This window comes from Furipterus horrens, unplaced genomic scaffold (genome assembly GCF_987537825.1).
Source record: "Furipterus horrens unplaced genomic scaffold, mFurHor1.1.pri manual_scaffold_2, whole genome shotgun sequence".
Taxonomy (NCBI): Eukaryota; Metazoa; Chordata; class Mammalia; order Chiroptera; family Furipteridae; genus Furipterus; species Furipterus horrens.
In genome coordinates, this window is record NW_028327172.1 from 204,943,247 (window position 1) to 204,969,828 (window position 26,582).

The 26,582-nt window shown below is 39.1% G+C and overlaps 1 long non-coding RNA gene and 1 pseudogene across 1 annotated transcript in view; both read right to left on the reverse strand.

Moving 5' to 3' along the window:
• The window catches only part of LOC150020306 (uncharacterized), an 81,279-nt gene that overhangs the window by 29,904 nt on the left and 24,793 nt on the right, over window positions 1-26,582 (reverse strand). The gene's annotated exons all lie outside the window — the stretch shown is intronic.
• LOC150020307 (calmodulin-1 pseudogene) lies at window positions 452-917 on the reverse strand (annotated as a pseudogene).

Below are 26,582 nucleotides of genomic sequence, written 5' to 3' on the forward strand. Positions count from 1 at the left end.
TGGAGTGTCCTCTCCAGTGAAGCTGAAGCTACAGAGCCTGGGCAGGGTGATATGGAGGGTCTGCTGTTGCCCATGCAGCAGACCCCCCCTCTCTTCGCAGCTGAAGGGTCCAAGGGAAAGACGGAGTCAATACAGCTTGGCTTCAGGTGCGCCGCAGGAGTTGCCGGTGTTGACTACAACGTCAAACCGCCTTAGGGACTCCGGCTCCGGATTTTCTGTCGGGGTTTACTCCCTTAGCCTTTCCCCTGAAGAGGTATGCCGCAAGGCAGCGGAGGTTTTTTGGAATTAGAGTTTTCCTTCTCTGATGGTAGTACAAGTATTTATATTGTAAAACTGATGTGTAGCTTGATCTTTAGGGGACAGGACCACCAACCAATACATGCAGATTTTTTGTGTGTGTGGACAGGAGGTACTTTTGACATTCAGTTTTGCTATATAGAAACAGAATGAGTAAATGATTTTTTTTTTTTTTTTTGCAAGAGGTAAGTAAAAGATTCAATTTGATTCTTCTAGAGGGGGGAAAAGTTGAAAGTAGGTTTTCATTGTGCAGTCATCATCTGTATGAATTCTTCGTAGTTGACTTGTCCACCTCCATCAATATCTGCTTCTCTGATCATTTCATCTACTTCTTCATCTGTTAGTTTTTCTCCTAAGTTTGTCATGACATGACGTAGTTCTGCCGCACTGATGTGACCATTGCCATCCTTGTCAAAGGCTCGGAATGCCTCACGGATTTCTTCTTCGCTGTCTGTATCTTTCATTTTTCTAGCCATCATAGTCAAAAATTCTGGGAAGTCAATGGTGCCATTACCGTCAGCATCCACTTCATTGATCATATCCTGCAATTCAGCTTCTGTTGGCTTCTGTAAATTTTTTTCCTTATTCATAACTTTTACCTGTAAAAATGCTTTGTTCATTGACAAAAATTATGTTGCTTTTGAAGAGACAGTATATAGCACAGGTATGGATAAGAATATGATCTAATTAATGTTCATTTACGGTGTGAAATAACATACAGCATAGACCTAGTAATATGTATGTAATAGGGTTGTAGTCGACTTTAAAAATATTTTAGTATTTATCTGCATTTTTCAATTTTTTCTCAATGTGCATGTTATGCTCATGTAATAAGAGGTAACGACTTATGGAACAAAAATGTCAGCCATGTATATTCCATGTATTAAGTAACCATTTCTGATCTGTAAATTCATTAAACATATATTTGAAATGTTTCTTAAAACATGGCTTTCATACCGCTTCTGTTGTTATACGTGCTTCTCAAAAACCATGTATCCCCATGCCTGACTTCTTTCTCTGTTCTTCATCCTTGCCATCAATGTCTGCACTTCAAATTTTTCTTCTTCATTCTGCATTTCTTTTGCAGATTCTAGGGTTTAAACTCATCATCACTAAGTCTATAGTGTTAATTCTGCTCTTTATTGCTTTTAATGCAGATTTGTATTCTATTATTGCAGTTTTAATCTCCTTATAATCTTTGTCATGTCAAACTCCTGTTTTTATTTCTACCTGCCGCTCAGCCAACTCCCTTCTTATCTCACCTTATTTTCATATAATCTCATCTTTCATCTCTTTATTCAGAGACTGTAGTTTTCACTTCTATTTAGATTACAAAGCAGACAATTTCTGCAATTTCTGTTTCCCTTAGTGACTTTTAAACTGTTCTTTTTCTGCAGCTTGATTGCTTTTTCCTCTTTGTAATGTGCAAAATATTTTCCCAGGAGCCACATATTTTTCTGTTTTCCATGTTGTCATTTTTACACAGAGGGGTATCTACTGATGGGTGATGGAGGACTGTATCATTCCCTTCCACTCAGCCCTAGATTACTGTTAAAATCCTTTCTCAGATCTTAAGCAAAGGAGTTGGCTGATGATATTCGTGGCTCAGTGCCGCATTTATGGTGTCTAGCAGTGAGTTATTTAAAGGTGTTTTTAGTCTTAGGAGGGACTCTCCATTCTTGAGGTATTGTTGACTTGCTGTAAAGAGACAGTATATTGTAGTGATGAATATATTAGTTATGTACATTAATGATGCTTTCAAATTCTGGATTTGCCAATTTTTTATGGCTTTCATTTTTTTATTTATTGATTTTTTTGAGAGGGAGAGAAACATTGATTTGTTATTCCTCTTATTTATGCATTCATTGGTTGATTCCTGTATGTGCCCTGGCCAGAAATTAAACCCACAACCTTGACATATTAGGATGACACCCTAATCAACTGAGCTATCTGGCCATGGCTTATATTTATCAATTATTAGAAGAGTCACTTAGCCTCTTCATGACACATTTTATCTGTGAAATGGACACTATAATAGCACATACTTCACTGTGTCTTATGAAGATTGTTACTGATATCAGACATACTGTTGACTGAAGTATTTTACCTCACAGAATCTTCCCACCTATTTTTATTTTCATGATACAAGTGAAAAAATTGAGACAGCAATATCTTAAGTAACTTGCCCAACGTTTCACAGCTTTTGATATGCAGAACTAATATTAGAATCTAGATATTAGGAAGGTTTCCACTGAATGCTTTGTATTTAGAGTCTGATAAATGTTTGCTATTATTATTACCAGGAGGAACATTTATTTATGAATAATTGAAAGTAGTGAGTAGTTCTTCCCTTTCCTGAAATAAATAAGTGCAAAGCTCAGTGTTCTACTTACATGTTTTTGTTTTTTTGTTTTTTGTCTTTTTTCCATTGTATTCTAAGATAAAAATTTGCCATAGCTTAACTCCTCTTCCTTGGTGTGTATAGAATTCCTGAAAATTGTAATCCTGAAAATATTTAGGAAATGCCCAGACTGGGGAATCTGAGGTAGAATGTGTATATTTGTGCATGTGGCTGTATAATCTTTTTCATCTACATATGTATATACACCTATGGTCACCTCCCTGTGCATTAGAGCTTTGGCTATCCAGTCTCTCTATGATTGGTCATTGTCACAGACTGCTTCCTAAGCCCAGGCAAAGGAGAGCGTGTTGATGTGCCTCTGCATTGTCCTTCACGTTGGCAGATCTGAGCTCCTGCAACTGACAAGGTATGTGTTAATGCCACCTGACAATTGCGTTTATCTTTTCCACTCCATGAATATTGTAATTAGAGGAAATTCCTCTAAGATTCTGCCAGTAGATTAGTTGTCAATCTTAGTTTCTTGGCTTATTGTGCACTCTCATCTCCTTCTGCATTTTCCTAGATATTTTGTGATAAAAATCACAAAATCTACAATGAGGAATGCTCTTCAATCACTTTGTTAAGCTGCTCTCTCCTCAGTCCCATCTTTATTTCCCAACTGTTCATGGATGTGCGTCTGCGCACACATACACACATACACACATGGGGAACTTGAACATATATTAATGACAATCATACTCTAACAACAAAGAAAGTAATATTAACGTTCTGCAATAATAAAAAAAATAGAGTAATTTTCTTCTTGCTCTGTGCCCCTTACTCTGTAATGGCAAGAGGTAGTAACTCAAAACTGATGTAGATGCAAATACGTTAGCAGGTATGGCAGTTCAAGAATTTCAGCAAATTTCCCTTCATTACCAAAACTGTCAGCAAAAAAGTAAGATATGAGGTCATTTACATAGAGTGAGAGGGGTAAGATTGGGTTTGAGATATGAGACAGCTGGCAAAAATTTGTAAAAGCTACTATTTCCAATGGACACAAGTTATTGTTTTACTAGCGTAAGTATCTGTAATAAGTATTAAAATAGTGGTGGCTTAAACAAGAAAGAAATGTTTATCCTCTTCATGGAACAATCTCTGCATAAGCAACCTAGGCTTATATAGTGACTCCATAGTCTTAGGGAGCTAAATTTTTCTGTTTGACTGCTCTCTGTTTTGTCCTAACCCACATCATCCAAAATTACTTTCCACAATGTCCACAGTCCAGGCAAGAGAAAGGAGGGTGAAGGGCAGAAGGAGAACAGTTCCTGCTGTCATTAAGGCCACTCAAAGGAAGTTGAACACATTACTTCTTTCATATTTTATTACAGAAATCTCAGCATGGTCACACCCAGCTGCAAAGGATGCTGGAACTAGAGTTTTTAGCTGGGCAGCCATATGCACAATTAAAACTTAATGGTTTCCTTATTAAAGTAGGAAGGCAAGCTTACAAATAGGAGACAAAAACAACATCCTATTCCTCAGTCAATAGGAACTATATATTTATGGGTCTCAGGAAGTGGTTAAGTGAACCAAGCTATTTTTTTTTTTTTTGGAAGTCTTCATCTTCTTTTCCATTTGCCATCACTCCAGTGTTTTCATGATTTTCAAATGTTTAGTGACATTTATTGCTATGAAGGACAAGGAAATTGCACTTATTCTAGCTTACAATCTATGCTATAGGTGGCCAACTAACCTCTGCTTGGACATATCCAGAGAAAAAACCCAGGACTTCATTGGATTGTTGGATAATTCTAATTTTCAGAATTTTTTTCAATTAACTTGATGATGTTGTTATAAAAATATGGCAGATAAAGTCCATTGCATGTTCAACAGTCACTCCCCCATTCTTCCCTACTAACAAACTCTATTTGTTCAGGTAGTACCTGGAGTCCTTTGATTGCTTAAGATTTGAACTATTACCCAGAATTCATCATGACTGATGTGATTTAGTCATTGTAATATTCCCATTGGCCAGTCATGTTGTGCAGTTCTAGACAATGAGACAGCAGAAGAATTCAAGGACTGGTAACTGGAGATTTTTTTCCCCAAAATAAAAAAAAAAAAAAAAAAAAAAACCCTACACATATTGTACTGGCAATATTGGATTTAGATAATGCAGAATATCTTTAAACTTGTGGAGAAAACAGGTGAAATCAACTACCGGCTTAAGCTAGTTGTATATCACATATATTGATGCTTTAGAGTTAGCAAGTTCCATTGACTGCAGTAATTGGAACTTGGAACTCAGCTAGAAACACAGAAATGGAAGAGTCAGTACCTGGAGACAGGACGCACATTGAACTAGCTGGACTGACAAGACAAAATCTGGACCTGCTGCACAGTGGTTCCAAAGGAAGTGGACAGGGTTAGGAGGAACAGGCAGTTAGTGCAGAGAAGACGTGGCAGAGAAAGGCAGGAAAACAAGAGGCCATCTAGTAGAGAGAGTTGGACTGTCAGCAGATAATTCTTGCTAGGTGACTCACAAAGTGACTGAAAGAATTAAGCCATTGGGTTTGTGAAATTCAAAAGTGGGATTAGAGCTTTTAAGAGGCATCTTTAGGTACATAAACAAATAAATAAACAAATAGCAGCCAGTAAACCTGAGGGGGCAAGTATAATAGAATCTACGGAAGGAATGTAGGTAACAAAGAACTATTCTGGGACATTTGGGGGATTGAAGTGCTAAAAAAGGACATCATGACATTAAACTAGAGTATCGAGGCAGAACTTTTAGGGGTTGACATTTATGTCCTGGGGAATACTGATGTGGCATCATCACCCCCTCACTATTCACCCTTACCCATTGATTCCAGTGCCCCCTGTCTCTTCATACATGAGTTTATTTGCCTTTGCTGCTACCTTCTAGGGTCAGGGCTTTCGCCTGACTCTGAGCACTCTCTAAGCATGTTGCCTCTAATAGCCTTTCACTCTTTGTTTTGGGTGTTTTGATTGCTTGTTTGTTTATTTATACTTTTGCACCCTGCAATTTTATCCCAAACCTGGACATAGTTCTGGGTAGCTGGCACCTTGGCGTGGTTTGCTTCAAACCCAGTCTGGGTGGGATTTGATAAAGGGTCAGACAGATTGCAGTTATCAAGTGTGGTTGCCCTAGCTCTGTCACTTTCCCCAGATTGAGGATGGTATATAAAAAGTCAGTTTCGGAGGTAGGGAAGACTCTTTCATGTAGAAAGTGGTGTTCCTTGCTTGTATGATGGGAAACAAACAGGTAAAGGCTGTTTGCTAACCAGAGTTAGAGCAAATGACCTTTTACTGACCCTGGTAACATGCCAAGGGGTAGTGGTAGCTTGGTTGAGATTCCCACCTTTGGGTGGCTGTTTTGAGCAATAGGGAGAATGAAATGTTTTTCTTTCCCTCATTATATTAGTAGAGACAATACCAGAGGCCTGATACTACACTTGGCAGCTAGTCGTATCATCCTGTCTTGTTCTACATGTCAAACAAGTTTGAAACTGTCACCAGCATCCTGACCAATTTACCCTGCCTTGTATTTCTTGGCCCCAGACATCTGGAGAGTAGAGGCCCTGCCATCAGATCTCAAATTTTCATTCCCTCTAAGTCCCAGCAATGCATGTCCCTGGTTCAAAGGAAACGATATTGGGTATATGATCATCCCATTTCTGAACTCCCATTTCTCAGTCACATTTCATTTTCTCCTTCAAAAATGATTAGGTGCTCTGCTAGGAATGGTCTTTGTGCTCTGACCTGGACTTTTTACTATGTTGCCAAGCTTGACTCCCTCATCCTCTCTCTATGTCCCTCTTGACATCAATAAGCTAGCTATTCCTGTTCTTTTCCCTAGTATTCTCAATTCCTTTTTATATTCTTTCATCTCTCATCCTCTGTCCCTCTTACGTATGTGTTTTCATTCTCTAAAACTTCTTATATACCTTATATGGCGTTTATCCCTCAATTGTGGTAAGAAAGAGACAGATAAGCTATTGCAAGCTTTTTTCCCAAGATTCATAATTGCAAAAAAATTTATTAACTCCTAAGGTTGTAGTGACAAAGTGATCAAAAAGACAATTTCTGCACCTGAAAAGCTCATAATCCTATGCAATAAAAGCAGAGATACATAAACAAATAGTTATAACACAGTAGGTAAATACTATATAAGAGATATGCCTAAGACTGTAAGAATATTAATGCTAGGGAAACATATTCTGTCTATAAAGCAAAAAAGAGCTGCATACAATACTAAAATCAATAATCAAATGCTTTTTTCTCCTTATATACTCAAGAAGCTTATTAAAAATTGTAGAATGCTAGAAGTAAGAGTAGTTATTTTTTATCTGTGAGGAAATAGACACTGAAGACTGAGTGACTTTCCCTAAATCATTGAGCATGTTAAACAATGCTGGGGTCTTACGTATCAGTCAGGAAAATTAACGCTAGCAGCTGCAATAGACAGTCTCCTTTCACTAGCCCAATACAACAAAAGGTGCTCCCTCCTCCTTCATTCAAAACTGATGGGTATACCATTTGCAACACATAGCCTCCAAAACTGTTCTAGTAGGGAAAGAGAAGGGTAAAGAAGACAGATTAGCCCTTACTGTTTTTCCCTGAAAGAGACAGATAGCACTTCCTGTCAAGCTTCATTGACATCCACAAGCCTTATTGCCTCAATAAAAGAAATGCATAAGAATACATGAGATTATGTGGTACAAACTATCTTTGCCACACCTGACCTCCCTTGGGAATCCTATCTCTATTATCCATGGGTATTCAATGCCTGCTGGTGGTCATGTGGCACAACTTATTTGTTTGATTCAGATAAATGGATAGATGGATGGATGGGTGGATGGATGAATAGACAGATGTGAAATACTTTCTACCTCATTACCCTCATTATTTTAGTTGATCTTCTTAGCTAGGTTGATGTTTATTTTTTTTTAACCCTACTTCTTAACTTAGTTGACCCTGATGCTCTTCAGGTGAAGGGCACGAACATCCTTTCGTCCAACAGAATTCAAGAGAATTTTGGTAATAAAGCATAGGACATCATTGTGTTAATCGTTTTGTGACTAGTACTGCGGAATAAAATACCTGGCATGGTAAATAATAGCATTAGAACTGTCATTGAAAGAAAAGGTCAATATTGTACCTGCTTGGTGATAGGCAAGATTAATATACTCTTGCTATTAATAATAGTAATTAGACTCTATTGCTTTAGCTGATCCTTAGGTCCCATTTATAGGAACAGTTTAATACTCTTCCTGAGCATGACTTGGCATATTTTAGTACATCATTGCAAGCATTGAAAATCTGTGCCAGGATCTTCTTATCATTTTATTAGCTTTTTGGCACTTTGATTTTGTATTTGTATTGGGCTTACATTTCTACTGCTGAAACAGCAGGGATTTTTATATGAATAGCAAAAGACCACTCTTAATAGCATTTTCTATTGGGCCGGGGGTGGGGCATAACTATAGATCTTTGTATATTTTGCACCATTTAGCACAGCCACTGTTGCAAATTAAGAGGCCAAGCATCCTTGTCAGGACAATTAATACTTGCAGTAGAAGACTCTTCTTAGCCTTGGAGGGAAAAGAAGCTTAAACTGAGGCTGTCATACTGAGAAACCTTTTCGGTATTGGGAGCAGGGACAGAGGAGAGAGAAATAGAACGCTGGGTGTTTGGTGGGCAGATGATCAACCTCTTTTCTGTTATAATTTCTCTATCAAGATCACCTCTGTGTACTGAGCAGAAGGTTTGCAGAAGTATAGAAAAGTGCCAGGACAGACGACCCTTGTTTAAAGGCCAAACAGATGGAGGGTCCCTCCAGGAGTTCCCTCATTAAAATGAATCCTTCTCTGCCTTGAAGTTTCACTAGTATTTCCAATTTTGGATTAAGGCATAGAAGGCCTCTATTAAAAGGAACCATTGTTACCTAGCAGGGATAAGGCATTTACTCTTTATCGTTAATGTCTTACTGTGAATAATTAAAATGAGGTTTCTTTTCTTAGCTAAGTCTTAAGAAATAATAGTGGTAATGTGGAAAAACTTAAGCTGTATGGCATGCTAGAGTTTTCAATGCCAACTGAGTTATTCACTGGTGTGTTTCTTTTAATGATCTAATGAGATAAGATAAGCAGAGGAGAGGGTAATTTTCATTTAACTGATGAAGAATCTGAGGCTCTGATTGGCGAATCAATTGTCTGTTTAAGGACATTCGACAGGGCTGGATTATACCATAGGTAGAGGAACAAGTGAGGAGAGGGAAGAAGAACATGGAGGTACCGTGTAAGAGGGTCTGTTCTTGCTGGACGAGTAGTGAGCATACCGAATAGCTAAGACCGGTGGGAGGGTTTGAAGTCTTATAAGGGCCCATGTTAGAGAGAGACGCTATTAACAACAGCTGAGTTATTTACTCTTCCTTTAGTGTCTATTAACTGCTAAGCATCAGACTAGACTATTTTAACTATTATTTTATCTTGTCCTCTATCATCCTGCAAGGAGGATTATATTCAAAATTTGCAGATGAGTAAACAAGGGTTTAGAAAAACTGAAAATCTCGCCCAAGGTGTTTTAGCAACAAGTGGCAAACTAGTTTCCTATTTCTGAGCCCCCAATTTTTTCACAGCCATATGCTACCCTGCAAGAGAGCAAATAAAGAAAAGGTCAGGGCAGGGCCTTGGAAACAAATTTCCCTTTCTTCACATCTGTCTCCGGCTTGGCTTCTCTGCCCCTCACCTTTCCATTAGCTCCGGAATCCTGCGAAGAGCAGAAATTGGATTGCACCCTACCCAAAGGGGAGGGTTTCAAAATTTCTACCTGGATATTCTTTTTCAGCTTAGACAGTTTCTCATTCTCCCTTCAGATCCATTATGTGGGACATTTAAAATATTTATTCCAGTAACTTTTTGATTATTGTTAATGTAAAACAATCATTTATTTATTTTTAACAAGGCAGTTTTTCCTCCCCTCTTGAGAAATCTGCTTGCCATGCATTTTTCTCCTGTGTCAAAAATTACCCCCAGTTACCTTTAGGTGCCGGATTTTTTTTTTTTTTTTTTTTCACCAGATATTTTTTCCCAGACAAGAAGTCATTCAGGGCAAAGAGTGAGTGATATGATAGAAAGACAGCAGGCAGCTTAACTTTCCCTCAGCAGTTGCGACCACGGTTGCTATAAACCAGAATTATTCTCTCCTTGACTAAAAGGTGGCCACCTCTTGGGTAAAATGTGGCAGCTGCTTAACCGTGTACATTAATAAAACATGATCATCTAATAAGCAGCAAGTGATGATGAGCTGGTGCACTTCACTGACGAGGCAGAGACAATGGCTCAGTGGGCTCGGAGGTAATTTTTAGCGTTCATTTCCCTGTTGAGCAACCTTGAGCAGGCTGCTTAATTTCTCCATTACTTGGTCTCCTCATCTGTAAAATGGGGATAATAACACTTACCTAGAGCGCAGAGGCATTGTCTGAATTAATTAACTCAGGCAAAGTCTCCTGAGATGCCTAGATAAATGGTGCCATGCGATTGCAAATGATTAGTATCCTTATTATTCTGACACTCGCCCATAAGGCCCATCGATCAAATCCGGTTCTAGCTGAACTGGGCAGAGCGATGGATTCTGCCACCGCATTCGATGGCAGTCTGCCCTGAAGATAAAGTCTGTCGCACACAATGTCTCCCCAGAGAACGCTTAAGCTGGTAGCTGTATTGATGTAGGTGATCTGCCTGCCAGGACGCACGGAGGCAGTTTAACTAGAGCTAATTACAGCAGGCAATATTGCCAGAGCCAAGAACTCACCTCTGATGATGATAGGTGGTTCAAAGAAACTACTTCTGAACTAGATGATCAGGCTGAATTTTCTGCACCGTCGGTATGGGAAGCAAAGTTGCAATTCTTTTCTAGTGGGGAGGAGAACCAGAGAGAATTGTAATCTTTGCAGATTGCCCTTTGTGACATTCATCATTTAGTTATGTTGGCCATATTTTTGGGTGTCACACAAATATTAGGATAGAAATGAGGGTATGGAGACAGTTGGCAAGCAAGACAGGCAAGGTGGAGTTCCCCCTCTCACAGGTGCTTTCTATCTAAGACAGAGCAAGGTTGATGTGTACAAAGGAAATAGAGCAGAGGAAGCGGGGCTTTGAAAAGCTGCATGGCAGTGAGGAGTGTAGGCCTTTGGTGTGCTGTGGTCGATGTTATTAATCACAACATCTTAGCTACAAATGTGTGTGATGTATTAATGAGAATGTCCTCATTTCCGTCACTACCACCTTAGTGCAAATTATTATCATTTCTCCACTGGACTACATTGATAACCTTCTGGCTGGTGTCCCCTGGTTCAACCCTCATCCTTCTGTACACACACCAGATCCCTCTGAGCGAGTTCCTTTTTTTGTCTAAGTCTTTCAAGACCTCCTTCCCCATTGCACTGAGAATCAAATTCAAGCTCTCGCCATTGCTTTCTGTTTCACATTGCCCATCTCTAACCTAATCTAATTCTGAAATCCAGCTGTTCTCTAAGCTTCAGCCATGACTGCTTCCTTTCAGCATCCTGAGAGCCAAGCCTTTTCCTTCCCCAGGGTCTTTGCATCTGTCCTTGCCTGGAATGTTTTTCCTTAGGTGACTTTCACTGGGTAGACCGCAGTCTTCAAAGTGTCTCAATTTAAATGTCACATATTCACAAGGCCTTATCTAGATCATCATCTCCCCTTACCTTGCCAATATCCTGTGCATGGCTGCTCCCTTTCATAATATTTTTATTGCCCGTAATTCTCCATTCATTCGTTCACTCATTTACCTGCCAACTGGTTCTGTCTCCTATAGATGGCACCTCTCAGAGGGAAAGAACTTGCCCTCATGTTTCATGTATCAGTACTCAACACAATACCTGGCACAAACAAATATTAGATTTCTGAATGGTGTTGAATAACAACTATCCTTTTAAAGCATCTACTGTAAGCCATGCGCTGTACTATATACTTTATATACAAATCTGCATTTTCTATGCAACAACCTTGAGGGGTTGGTGTTACTAAGCTGAAGTTTTCAAAAATTAAATCGAGGTTTAGGAAAATTGAGACTTGCTAATGATCACAGCTTGAATTTAGGGGAAAATTATTTCAATGATAAGACCCCTTGGCTCCAAAGTCAGGTCTGATTCCCTTGTTCCCGATCTGGGGAACTGGATGAGCAATCCAAATGCAAAGATCAATCATAAATCCACTCTCAATGGCACTCAACGTGGATTAGCTTCAAAGGCATTTTTAGGAAATTGAATCTAAGAGAAAGGCCCAAGTTGTAAGTACCTTTGTGAAGTGCTGAGATCCTGGTGATGGCTTCATAGAGAATTAGTAAAAACCTGGAAATGCAGGAGCCAAAACAATATTCCTCTGCCCTTCTTAGGAAATTTTCCCATTTATTTTTCAACTGCTCCTTGCCTGGGGACATCTTAATCGTTGGTTTCTGATTACTGCTTCCTGTTGGAAAGTTTCAAGAGCATGAAAACCTTTTCACTTTGAGTTCACTTCACTGCATTTAAGCATCTACACATTTGAGAATCTAAATAGATAAACAAAGAGCTGTGTTTTTTTACTTTTTGCAAACTTCGACATTTAACGTGATATTTTGTTTGTGCTTTGAATACTCTCATAATTAATACAAACAAACAGGATAGCTTTTAAAAATGAGACATTCAAGTAGAAGTATGGTTCTTTTCTTGCCAAAATTAAACGCAAAGCATTTTTAGAGGAGCAGGATTTTTTAATCATGATATGAATATTTTCCAAGAAAGATAGTTGGTTTTTTTTTTTTTCAGGATTACTTTGCTGAAATAATTTCCAGTAGCTTATGAGAATAGTAAAAAGATGTTAAAATAAAACCACACATGTACTTAAGTCATCAAATTTCAACTAGAGTGATCTAAACAACCATCAAGAAACAGAGATGAAATTTCAAGTATTGTGGCACAGCTGAAATCTGCTGGGCCACAGAGAGCTAAACTAAAGTCAAAAGCATTCGTTAAAATCAAGTAGTATGCTTGTCACCCAGGGACTGGGATGCGTTCAACACTCAGAGAAGTCCTGGGTCTTAGAAGATAAAGCAAGTCCCTCTCGACTCTAAGGAACTGGAAGTGATGACAGAGAGCATTTGTTAAATCATTCTGAAGTGATCCATGTTTGAGGAAAGGCAGTCGTAAGATTGTGTGGGAAGACAGAAGGTAAAGCCTTAAATCCAGGTTGGTAGAATCATGGCAGTCTTCCTATAGGAGGTGACACTTGGAATGAATCTTAACTAAATGCCTTCATTGTCAGGAACATGACTGTGGACTAAGAGTACCTGACACTGCCTTTTTGTTTATCAGCTCACTCCTTTCTATTGCAACTGGTTTTCCCCTCATCCAGAGATCATTACTGCCTCACCCAGTTTCCAGGCTCACATTTCTTTAGACAGGGAAGAACTCTCTTTCCAGCAACCATTTGAAAAATCCTTGTGGAATATTCTGATTTTCCTTGGTTGAATTTTTTTTCAAACCCTTAGTCCAGTCATTTTGGCTGAGAAGATGGTATTCTCAGATTGGTCTAGCTTTGACCAATCCAGTATACCTAGAATACTAGTTATCTAAGATGCCAGCTTCTGTTGAAAACCTATGACTTGATATGCTGACTAGAAAAGCCTGGAAAAAGAAGGAGAAAACAAGCATTTACCAAATAAATCGTATAAGATTGTTGACCAGATGAAATAGTTGATATTTCTAGGGACTTTCAACCTAACAGTGGCTAAAGTAATTAAGCCACTGCAGATACTTTCTTTTTTTTTTTTTTTATTTAAGAATTTTTTCCTTTTTATTGAATTTATTAAGGTGGCACTGGTTCAAAAAATTATATCGATGTCAGGTGCATATTTCTACCACACATCATCTGTTCGCTGTATTGTGTATTTACCACTCTTTAGGTTGCATTTTCCTACTGAGAGACTGTCAGGCAAGAACAAACAAACATTTGCTCAGTTATTTCTGTGCTAATAGCTTTTCTAGGTGTTTTACTTTCACCATCTCATAAAAATTCTTACTACAACCTTGGAAGACAAGTATTAAGGATAAGTAACTGAGCAGTTAAATAACTCTTAGATCACACGGATGAAGAAGTCACAGAGACTTAATTATCAATTCCATACTCCCTCCACTCCCCCCTGTGGGATCTTTGGAAAACAATATCATAGCATGATGCCTAATCTTCCAAATGGCCAGAGGTGTGCAAAGAGAGGCATTGTGTTTTTTTTTTTTTTTTCTTTCCTTTTTTTGCTGACTTTATGATAAGATGGTCTTTTTTTCTTCAAATTTTAGTGTGCTGTGTCAGGAGAAAATACATAATGAGTGCTCTGGATTTTCTGTCTTTTGAGCTGATTCTGTAAGACGTATCACATGTCTCTTCCTTAGAGAGAGTAATTAATGGAGTATATTGTTATTTCAATATGATATCATCTCTGGAAAGATTTCTCTTTAGGCACACAGTGTGGGGGTGTGGGGGTGTGGGGAGGCGAGTGGGAACACACATAATTGTACATTTCTGCCTTCATTTTGAACATCCTCCCAGTAGGATGGTACAAGAGAACAGCAATAATTAATTGGGAAATACCCCTTTGTCTTTATAGAGAGATCTCCCCTTTAAGCTCAGTGACAATCCTTTTGGAAGGGTCCGAATCACTGGCTCTCCAGCTGTGGACTGGCAGAATATGGGGGGAAGAGTGATTCTGCACACACAGCACTTGGGTCATTCAATGGGAAATCGGTAACTGCTCCATGGTTGGCTCTTCATTCATTTCATCAACCCTGCACAGAGTTTCCACGGACACTTTTTTTCCCTCTCTCGGGTAAACATGAGGTTCAGTTAGAGAAACAAAAGAGATATATAAATAGAGAGGGGAAAAAATGGTGTATCTCATTTTATTACTCTTCTGTGTAATAGTAGTAAAAGTTTTGTGGAGAGTATTGTATACAGTAAAACAATCATTTGTCAAAGGGTAAACTTACTGAACACCAATGGTCTGTTTTTAAAAGATCCCTTGTGTGTCGTGAACAACACAGTGTTCATAAAAAGCTGTACTCCAGGGTTAGATATTCTTGCTTCCTCAATTACTAGAGTGTTCTGAACTCTCACAAGGAAGGCAGATTAACATTTATTGTCAGGAGGCACCAGGCTGCACTTTGTCCCATGCTTTGACACATTCATTAGCACAGACTCTAAATTTTCAATTACTGAATCCATAAAGTACCACATGTGCACACACACACACACACACACACACACACACACACACACAAGTTAGAAGTAGTGAAGGAGAGGGGAAAATATATCTGCCATAAGCCATGTGCACTGCAGTTCTGATGACTCACTCTCCCACTCTCTCCTTGGACTGTCATTTTAGTTTGGCCTCTAGGCAGTGTGTTCCCTTAACGACACCTGGAGTTACATTTTAATAATCACCAACTGCTATGGTTATTTACTATTGGATATCAGAGGAATATAAGAAATTTTCTATCTTTGAATCCTTAGTATTTAGTGGAGAGTTGATACAACTCATGTAGTAGACGAGGAACCTGCAGAAATTCCTCCCAGGGAATTGGCAGGGACAGAATATTTTTTAGATAATGGTGCCCACATGAAGAAAAATAAGGTAAAGGCAGTTTTAATGACATGGTCATTCAGAAATTCTAATTTCAAAGACTAGCATAAATTATATGAGTAAAATAAAATTATAGTTCTGACATGTAAAGTGATTGAAACTTATCACTTCTGATCTTACGATAAGAAAAAGTTGGACAACCTGAAAATCAATGCCTTTTTCTTGGACCAATCAGAGAGATGAGGTCTCAGGACAAATCACCACCCTGGGATTTCTAGAGGTAGGTTCATCTAGAGAGATACAGCCTGGATCTCCTTACCTGGGACAGAGTCCTGAAGTCACAGTGGCAGTTAACACTTAAATGGTAGTTTTGTAACAGAGCAGGGGAGGGATCCCCAAAGTCCCCACAATTCATGATTGGGGGGATAGTGGGAAGAGATAATACAGCTTTTAAAGTACTTTGCATATCTATGGCAAGCTGACAGCTAGATAATAGCTTTGCTGTTGCCTGGGTGAAAGGGTGGATAATACAGCTTAAGGTGCTTTTCATAACAACCATGTATGGTGTTTGAGGTCAGCATTTAAAATTGGGGGGAGCCATGAAAGAAAGGGCCACATGGTTCAGAAGGATGTAGAAGGGCCCTCCCATCTGCCATGAGGTCTGGTGTGAAAGAAGGTGCCATGCAGTTTTGGATTAAGAGCTGGAGTAAGAAAAAGGAACACGTTGAAGGAGCATCATGGAGGACCAAGTTGTAGCAGCCATGTGAGTAGTAGCTATGCAGTGTGTAGTCAGGATTTGGCCATGCAGCCTGGGCTGGTAAGAAGGCAAGCATGTTGCTGCTTTGATTGTGCCACTCTAGCTGATTCCGAAGCCACCAAGGATTCCTCCTTGCAGACCTGGACTCTATCTGGACTCTTGGAAGTCAGGTCATATAGAGAGGACTTTACCATGATCCAATATAACATGCCACATGCTTTCCTGGACTATAATATAGATGCTGGTAACAACATACCTCAGATCCTGAAGGACAGAGCTGACAGATAAGGTTGAGGAACTATTGGGCTAGATTTTGGTTTATAAATTTTTGGGGAGCAAGAGAAGGGCTGGGTCTCTTGGTAGAACAGGACTCTGAGCTGAAGTACTCCCAGCAGCCCCAAGGTTGGAGTATTTGTAAAGAAAGACCTGTTTTTCTCAATACTAATTGTTGGGTCGTACACCAAAGTGCTGCATGAATGAGCCCCACTTTGCTTGGTGACAGTGTGATGAATTGCTCAGGCCTGAGTGTTGACTAGCATGAGACTGAGGAACCCTGGTGGCCACAGTCTCCGGGTGGAGGGGTGGGACGTGCAATTCTTTGGGTTTTACCTCCTCCATGGCCTCAACCAGGTTCTTTTGGTAAATCTCCAGGAAAGATACTCTTGTGTCCATGGCAAAGGGAAGGGGAGAGCAATCATTGTGAACTGGACCTAGAGCCTTCTCCATCACAGAGGCCTACTCTTGGGGGAAAAGCTTTGCCAGAGTTTAATGACTCCCCAGCTTGAGAACTGAATTTCTTCCCACTGCAGCCCCCTTCAGCATTCTGGTCTCACCTGAAGGGGAGATATAATCTGCACGGTTCAGTGCCTCAAGGAAATAGTTTGGGAACATGGCAATCATGAAAAGAAATAAAGGGCTGGTGGTAGAAATTACCTGGTGGGTGGGAGGGAGAAGTCCATTGAAGGACTGAAATTTATTCAGAAGATTATATAACAGAAGTAGTTTATTTAGGTAACAACTAAGAAAACCTGTAAGAGAATAAAATTTTGTCATGTTTAATGCACTAATTCTGACAAATGTGACATACTAATGTAAAATACCAGTAAAAGGAAAAATTGCTTGCGGGCTATATGGGAACTCTCCTTCTGTACTATCTTCACAACTTTTCTGTAAATCTAAATTTATTGTAAAATAAAAAAATTATTAGAAATATATATACACCAGGGGAGAATAATACTTTGAGTAAATAATGTAACTATTTTATTATGGCAAAACAGCAATAGCTTCTTTCTTTTGAGGAAAAAAACTGAACAGAAATTTCAGTAAAGGCAGAATCTCTCAGGTATAGGAGTTTTGATTGCCTATCTTGGCAACTAATATTGACTTGTGAAATTCAGACTTAAAATAATTAAATGATTTTTGCTGTACTTTTCAGATATAAAACACAATAAAAGGATTTGATTGCCATTTCTTAAAATGCATACTGAATATACCCATTAGTACACTTTCCAGGCTTCGTGTTGATGGAAAATCCATCTTTAACCATCAAGCAATTGATTTTCATAAGCGTTCTTTTCATATATTACTGATTTGTATTCTATAAAGCCCACTATTACAGGACAGTTTGTGTGAGTGTAGTCTACTCTCTCGCTTTGCTTGGGATCTCTGGTTTATTTAAGTCACCAAAAGGCAGACATAGCTGATGTTTTGGCAATTCCCATTCTCTTTTCCCATAGGGAATACTCACTATTTATCAAAGAGCATTTCCAAATACAAATAACCCTCCAGATTAGGGCAGTCCTCCTTTCAACCACGGCTGAACCACCCCCTGCCTGTGTTCCTATTCAAAGATGATCTACTCAGCCCATATACATCTCCTCCAGTATTTTATTTGACAATCTGTTTTAGCTTCGCAAGGGAGCTAGCAAATTATGTATTGCTCGTTTTGTCAAAGTCATCATTGATGACAACTTTGGCATCAGGAGGCTCATTTTATTCTGCAGATGTTTTTATCAAATAGAAGATAAATCATGGTTTTCCTTCTTTGTTTTGTGTTGTACTTTGGGGAATAATGGAGGGCACAAATAAAAACCCTTCATTAATAAAGAAAGAAAAAAAGAAATAGACTCAAGAAGATCACCATGCATGATTTTCAGATATGCAGAGCTCACACTGGTAAGAGATTATACTTAGCACTCATGGCTTGGAGTGGGGGTGGGGTTGGGGGAGACAATCTTAATTTTTAAAAGATTAATTTCATCTCATTGCTTTCAGAATAGTGTGGCCAATTTCATTTAGAACTCCCATACAGAGCAATGTTCACCATAGCATCTTCTAGGAAGAGGTAGTGTAAAATGTTTCTGAAAAATATAAATGGTTCATCTCCCTGGTAAACCACCGTCAGAGGTTGTCTCGAGGTTCTCATGAAATGTAGCTAAGTTCTCTGTGAGTTTTGACAGAGGGTCAATGGATTGCTTGTTTTGGACTGCTCACATCTATACTCAAACTTAGGATCGGGGATGAGGAAGAAAAAAATAGGCGAGTGAATCTGTCTTCACATTCAAATACAAGGTGTAGATTGTTGGTGAAAGTAAAGCAAAAACACTCAAATAAAAAGAAATATTTAATACAAGCACACTGCACGCAAGGGAGTGGAGTTCTATTTGGATTCCAAGCGTGTGATTAATAGGACCAGACAGGCCCCACGGTAGTTCCTAGAGTGTCTAGTGCAACACAGAGTTTGACAGGATTAAAATCGGGGACAGGAATGACAGTTATAAGAAGAGAATGAGCAATGTCAAATGGCTCATGACTCTCCATGATGCAGATGACAACATCGTGAGAGGCAGCCAAGGATGAATATGAGTTTGGAAATTCTCTGGAAGATGTTGGTAACAAGAAAAAAAGAATGCTAGAGAAGCAGCTGACTGTAGAGAGGAGAGCTGTTAATACAGCTGGACCATTACTTCTATCATCATCATTCCCAGTGGGTTTACCATGTGCTGGACACAGTACCACATGCACATCATACATGTTATTACTCATTGTCTTCATAACCACAGCTTGAGATATTATCTCATTTCATTTTAGTATGAGAAATGGTGGCTCACAGAAGTCATGCTACTTGTTCAAGACTACTTAGTAAGTATTTTCTTAATCATTTTGGACAGTGGCTAACAGCGAAATATTTGCTCTCAAATAGTCTTTGGTGTGGGTCTTGGCAATCCAATATTTCCGATCACTAGAACTCCCATCAACCAGTGTTACTTTTAATGGTATTACTTTTAATTGGGTGAGTATGTACTTACGGGGCATGGTGAATTTACTTCTTCATAGATTCCTTTACCACCTATTTATTGAAGATCTATCTGACAAGCATTACACTGGGTTCTGGACAACAGGGATAAAAGATATAAACATCTTTTCCAAAAAGATGGTAAGAGTAAAGAATTAGTGTATTAACCTCTCATTCTTCTTGGAATACCCATGGACAAGTTATTTCTTTTCTACATCATTGTCCCTTTTAGACTTGAATCAGTGTCTCCAGGAAACCCTTAGATGTTTTGAATCAGCACTGCAATTTTATATTTAAGGGAGAGATTCCTTCTTATTTTTTATTATTCTACCATCAAGTCTGAATAAAACATAAGCTAATCAATATATAACATAGCCATAAGACTGAGTCACTGCAGTGACTATTTGTGGTGATTTTTTCTTTCTTTTTCCTTACTTCTGCATGATTTTACATTAAAGTTAAGGCAAGAACAACAATAGAACAGGGAAAGCAAATAAGATTTTTAACAAGCTTTCAATAGACTGACAAAAGGAGATGGGAAACTAGAAACATGAAAATAATAAGCAGTAACTCTGCCAGGAAATACAGCTTCCAAATGGATCCTGAATGGGAAATTTACTTATTTACTTGCATTTTTCAGTTCAGTTTTGTGTTAACTATTTTTTCCCTCTTGTTTTGAAAACAATTTGGATTTATTGCATCTCCCATTGTTCTTTTGCATTTTTTGCTTGTTTCTCAACATCCAATCTCCTTATTTTAACATCTCTTTATGTTCATATTTTTTAGACACCATTTACTCTTTTTTCCCCTACAAATAGTAGAAATCATGGAATAAACAGTTAGAGTTATTGTTAGTGCACAAATAGCTTAAGACAGATCGTAAAGTCCCTAGTGATCAAGGAGCTATATAATGCTGACTAGCTCTAGCAGTGACAGCAAAAATTTTCATAAGCCAGCTGCTTAGCTTTCAGCTCAGCCCCATCAACTTACCCTCACCATGTGAGGGTCTCCCATTACTTTTCCAAAAAGCCTATTGTCTTTCTGGCACTCAGAGAAATTCTCCAGTTTCTAAGGTGGTTTCTCAGCTTCATTCTTTCTACAACTGCATATAACTCAAAATGATGAGGACACATGGCAAAAGACAAACATGCATTATTTTTTTTACCAGCCATAGAAAATTCAGATACAGAATTTTAAAATGGGGTACTAAAGGCCTCTTGGCTAAGATGCTGCCACTTATAAGAAAAGGAAGTAAATAAAGCTGTTTCATTTCCTAAAGAGCAAAATTAGATTGTTTCATAAACTAATATTTTAGATATATCGTGATTCAAATGATCATGACTTAGGATCCCAGAACATGACAAAATGTTAACTAATTTTAAAAAATTTATTGATTCCCTTAACTCATTAAAAAATGCATTTTATAGTCAGTGATTAGAACATCAGCCAAGTCATTAAATTTTCCTTTAAAAAAAATCTTGTCCATATTGTTCTAAAATTCATTATATGGGAGCATTGAATTTCTTAGGATTTTTCTCGCATAGACATATTTTGTGTTGAGCAAGACTGAGAATGGACTAACCAGCTAGGACAGTAACAATATCAGTCACCCTTCCAACTTGTGGTTTTAGATATTTAGCTCAATGTGAGTCAGATATATGAGGAAGGTCCTGCCCTCTGGAGTGAACATGATCCATGGCTGAAGGCAGAGAATTTGAGAATCTAGACAGAAGGAGATAATGGTTCTGAACTACTGAGACAGTCTACCCACACTAACATCTGTGGGTGTATTAGTTTTCTAGGCGGTCATAACAATCTACTACAAACTAGGTGGTTTATAACAACAGAAAAGTATTCTCTCACAGATGCAGAGGTGAGAAATCTCAAATCAAGGGCCATGTTCTCTCTGAAGTCTAGGGGAGAATCCTTCCTTTCTTTTTTCAGCTTCTGTTGGCTGCTGGCAATCACCAGCATTCCTGGCTTTGTAGATGCAACACTATAGTCTCTGCCTCTGTCTCACACAACCTTCTCTTCTGCATGTTTGAGTCCCTGTCTGTCTCCAAAATTCCTTCTCCTTATGAGGATGACAGTCATGTTGCATTTAGGGCCCACTTCTCAAGGAAAGTCACATTCAAAGGTTCCAGGTGGACATGCATTTTGGAGGGAATACTATCTAACCCAGTACACTAAGATTGCAAGTTCCATTTCAGGTGACACATCAAAGAAGCATCTCAATCTTAACGTGTCCAAATCTGAACACCTGATTTTCTATCTTGAGATACACATTCCATCCAGTGTCATTTCCATTTTGGTTCAATAGTAACTGAATGCTTCCAGGTACTCAGACTTAGAAACTAAGAATTATTTCTTTTAACTTCCTTCTTTTACAGCCTATATCCAATGCATCAGAAATTTCTCTTGCTTGGTTGTAAATTATGTTTAGAATCTGGCCACTCTTCATACCCCATACTGCAAATGCTATTGTATGAGTGGCCACAGTCTCTCACCTGTATCTTTTCAGTAGCTTTCCAACTGGTCTTCCACTTCTACATTGCTTCACCTGTAGTTTAATTTTAAGACAGCAGAGGAAGTGATCCTTCTGAAACAGGTCAGATTATATCACTCTTCTGCCCAAATCTCTCCAGTGGCTCTTTATTTCATTCACAGTGATCTCATCATCCCATCTCCCTTTCTCTGCTCCATTCAAACCACCCCCTTGAAATCTGTCAGACATACCAGTTATGTCACCACCATAGGGTCCTTGAATGGCTATTTCCTCTACCCAGAGAGAACTTTGAAGTTACTGAAGTCTCTACCTTACTGGAGAAGTCAAGGTAAGTTGAACAAAATCTTGTTCAATATAATGTAAAATGAATTCACATGCCATTTCTAGTTCTCTGATCTAAAACAAAGCAAAATCCTATAAACTACAATAAAGAAATAGTTCCACTCAATCATTTGAATGCTTATAATACTAACAATATGGTACTTTCAACATATTTTTATTCATACACTACACACCATATCAAAGTGACTTTTTACACTGTAAAGTAATCTATAAACTTTTAGTGAGCCTTAGATTCATTAAGATACGGAAGAGATGACCTTCTAGCTATGTTAAGGGAGAAAACTGTGTAATTATGTGATGTATAAAAAAAACTCTCTTCCTTGTCCTCCAATACTAGAATATTAAGTTTGCGTCTAATCCTGGTTTCACAGGCTAACAGAATTATCCAAGGAAACACTAGACAACTTTAGACAACTATGACAGTTAGCCTTAGACTCAAAAGTGTAACAGACATTGTTTATCTATGAAAACAAAGAAACAAACAGGTATCAGGCAAAGGACACAAGCATTTAAAGAGAAAACTACAAAACAAAGTTGGAGATAAAAACCAAGCAAGCAGAGCTCAAGAAGCATATGGAAGAGAACAAAGAAAACTGAATGCAGAAGAAAGAAAGGCAACACAAGAAACAACAATAAGACACGATTTCAACAGAAAGTGCTGTCAGGAAATTGTAAATGGGTTTGAGAAAATTGCACAAAATGAAACAATAGTAAAGGACCATTTGAGATTAATTACAGGAAACATACTCAGTGTGGAAGACAGAAAAAAACAAAACTAAATACATGTAAAAAATGAAGTTCCTGAACATGAGAATAGAACATATGGAACATAAAAATATGTAAATAAAATAATCTTGAAATACCAGAAAAGACTTATACTTGCAAATTAAAAAATGTACACACTCTCCCTGTCCTTGGATTATTGATATTAAAACATTCGTAATATAATTGACCTTCAAGAATAAAGAAAATAGGACTTTATTTTCAGTAATATAAATTCAATTTCTTTGGATCAATATTTTTGGCTAAAAATGACAAAATTCGCTAGATAATATATTAAAATATTCTTCCAAGTATTGGAGAGCTGAAAAGATAGCGAGGTGTTACTATGACAAAAATTTGTGGGTATGTAGAACAATAAGTGGTGTCCTGCACTGGCATAAAGGAGTGTTTGGTCGCAGGGCACTCGTAACCGCTGGCAAACATGGGCCTTTGGTTTGTCAAGCGGGGCCCATGCTACATTGAGCAGTTAACATCTCCACCTTAACTGGGGAAAATAAAAGTGAACAGGAAGTCACTGTCCACAGAGGAAACAGGGAACGTTGCCTTGATGCTGAACAGACAAAGGGTGCAAAATAAAAAAAGAATAAAAAACCACCCTGAGGAGGTTCTGATCCTTTCTTTGCTATTGCTTAGATTTGTAGTTCAGATTCATGTTCAACATATATTATTTACACTTTCCAAATTCAGAAAATTAAACTCAGTAATGTTGTGGGAACTGTATGAGCCTGTAATTACACATGGCACTCAGCACAGTGACTGGCACTGAATACAGGCTCAAATATAAATAATGACAACAGGTATGCACTGTTGGTCAAGAACCCACTTCTCCTGAGAGGCAGCATAAAAACTTACGAAGACTATCAAAGTTGAGTTCCCCCCTCATTTTTTCCTACAAATGTACCAACATAATAAAAACAACGCAGAAGCTTTTAACTTTTATTATAAGGGAGCTATGACCTATGAAATAATCCTTTACAATTAAACTTTCTTAAAGCCTACAAATACTTACTAAAATTTAGATTTTACTTACTAAAATTTAGATTTTTCTTTACTTAGAATACTATATTCCGATCCTCTCTTCATTTCAGTTTCTTTCTGAGGCCCACAGGATAGGATGAGAGAATGTTTAGGTTGGTGACAGAACCCTGAGTTAGAGTCAGTGGACTACATTTTCAGATCAAGCTATGCTCATAAAGAATTGTGAAGCTTGTGGCAAGTATCCCTTTCTGGACCTTACTATATTGACATAGCAAGTGAAATTAATGAATCTTGGTTTACACACTACTCTCAAATGAGTTCATTAAAGCTTTACAGTATGCCGAAAGAAATGTACAAATGCATGATGTATCATGGCCATAAATTCTGGGTTAAAACAACTGGGACTTCTGTGTAACTTACTTCTTCTGTCCTGATATTTAGTTGTATTCTGAATAATCTCTTTTTTGATGTATGAATTTAATTAAGTTAATAAAATAACAGTCTTTTCCTTATTCTTATTGAGCACATAGTAGATGTTTAATAAAAATGATGTTGATCAATTAATTAAAGGCAGAACTCTGGATTTAGTAAAGGGAAGAGAAACTTTAATCAAAGTTAATTTTTCTTTTGCAGGATAGATAAAGGACAACAAACCTTATATTGTAGGAAGATTTGGTTTAAAAAAAATTGTCTGTTCACTGGAAAACTCTGATAAGGTCCATTGTGTAAGCAGGTGTATGATGTATATAAAATATAAAATAAAACCTGAAGAAAGTTTTTTAGGAAAATGATTAACAGGTTAAAAAGTTAGAACTCTCTGCTCTGGCATGCAGATCTTTGAGAGTTTGACCACTGTCTCCAGCTGATCACCTCCTGGAAATGTACTCTAGAAATATTTAACATCTTTGAATTCTCCCATACAGTTAATGCCTCCTGTCTTTGTGTCTGATGTAGACTCTCCCAATTCCAATGTACATACTCTTCATCCAAAAAATGTTTCTTTTTCTACCAAAACCTAGCTCAGTGCTCACCTCACCGAAGAATTTTTCCTTCATACTGCTGACCATCCTGACACTCTCAGCCTGTCTTGAAACCCTCCAACCTCAGACCCTGGAAGGTGTTCCTCTTGTCATGCTCAGCCCTATTCAGTGTATGGGCATGTTGCACACTTTTCTGACTTTCTTCCTTCACTGAAAATAGGAGTTACGGACAGATTTATATTCAAGGATATAATTCCAACCCAAAACAAGTATTTGCTGAACGATACACTTAATGAATTTGTAAGTGATATGAGTGAACTCCAACCCTAATCATTTTGATGATTTTATTAGCATAAATTGACTAGCTAATTTATTATTATTTTTTCTTTTAGCAGCTTAAGTGAGATCTTATTTATATACCGGAATGTTCACCCATTTGAACTGAACAATTCAATGATTTTTAGCATGTCTTTCTAGGTTTGCACACCCCACGATTTTGCCAGAGGACAGTTTTTCTGGACATCTTGCATTGACCAACTAAACAGCTTTAACTTAAAAATAAATAACAGGGGACGGGAAGATGGCGGGGGAGTGAGGGGAGGCTGCACTCTCAGGCTCCCGAGACCCGTCTGCAGTTTGGGCTAATTGCAGACAGAACATCTCAGTGAGCAGCTGGACACTGGCAGGAGTCGAGCCAAGGCACTGCTGGATTAGAGAAAATCCATCTGGGAACAACCTGTTTAGTGAGGGTAGCAGAGGAAAAGGGGATGAAAACGGGATTCCTGTCTGGGGCTGCTGTCCGAGCTGCGGCTGGAAGCACACAAAGGCTTTTTGGCGACCACAGGCTTCCCCGGAGAGGAGTCGGGAGGAGAGCGGACCTCTGCCCGCTGGCAGAGACGGGACTCGACCAAGTGGCATTGGCGCTGAAGGACGGAGACAGCATGCTGCTGTGCATGTGAGAATATAATTTTCCTTTGTATTTTTCTCTAGTGGATGGTGGAGAGGGGAGGACAATTTGGGGGTGGTAGGCCATTCTTGAGGAGCGCAGGCGCAGAGGCGCGCTCATCCACTCCCCAACCCTACCCTTGGGTCGCGGGGGGCGCACATAGGGAAGTGCTCTCACTCACTGGCCCAGGTGCGCGGGGCCATGAGTCCAGGCGTCCCTCGGACACTCCCCAACGGACATAAGATCAGTGCCCCAACGGGCACAGGGAGGGCCCACTGAACACGCAGAGGACTGTGCACAGACACCCCTAGTCAGCTCCCGAGGGCGCTTGGCCCCAGGCCGGAAAGCAGACCATTAGCGCAGGCTCTGTTTGTGCCCACCCAGACGGGAAGGCGGGCGGCTGCAGCACAGGAACAGCGGGAGGCGGCGACTCAACTGACGCTCACTTCCACTGAGCACAAGTGTCCGGGGCCCCGCCCTAAGAGGTGAGAGACCAACTCCCGGAGCTCGGCTCAGCGGGACTAAGGGCACGGGCATGAGAGCGCGAAAACACCTCAGCCCGGGGACAATAGGTGCCAATGGCAGGGCAAGCTCTCGGGCCGCACCATGCGTGCAGGGGCGTGCATGCAAGGACACCTCAGCTGGCTCCAGCGGGCAGCAAGGGAGCCCGCCGTGCAGGCAACCGGGGGCGCAC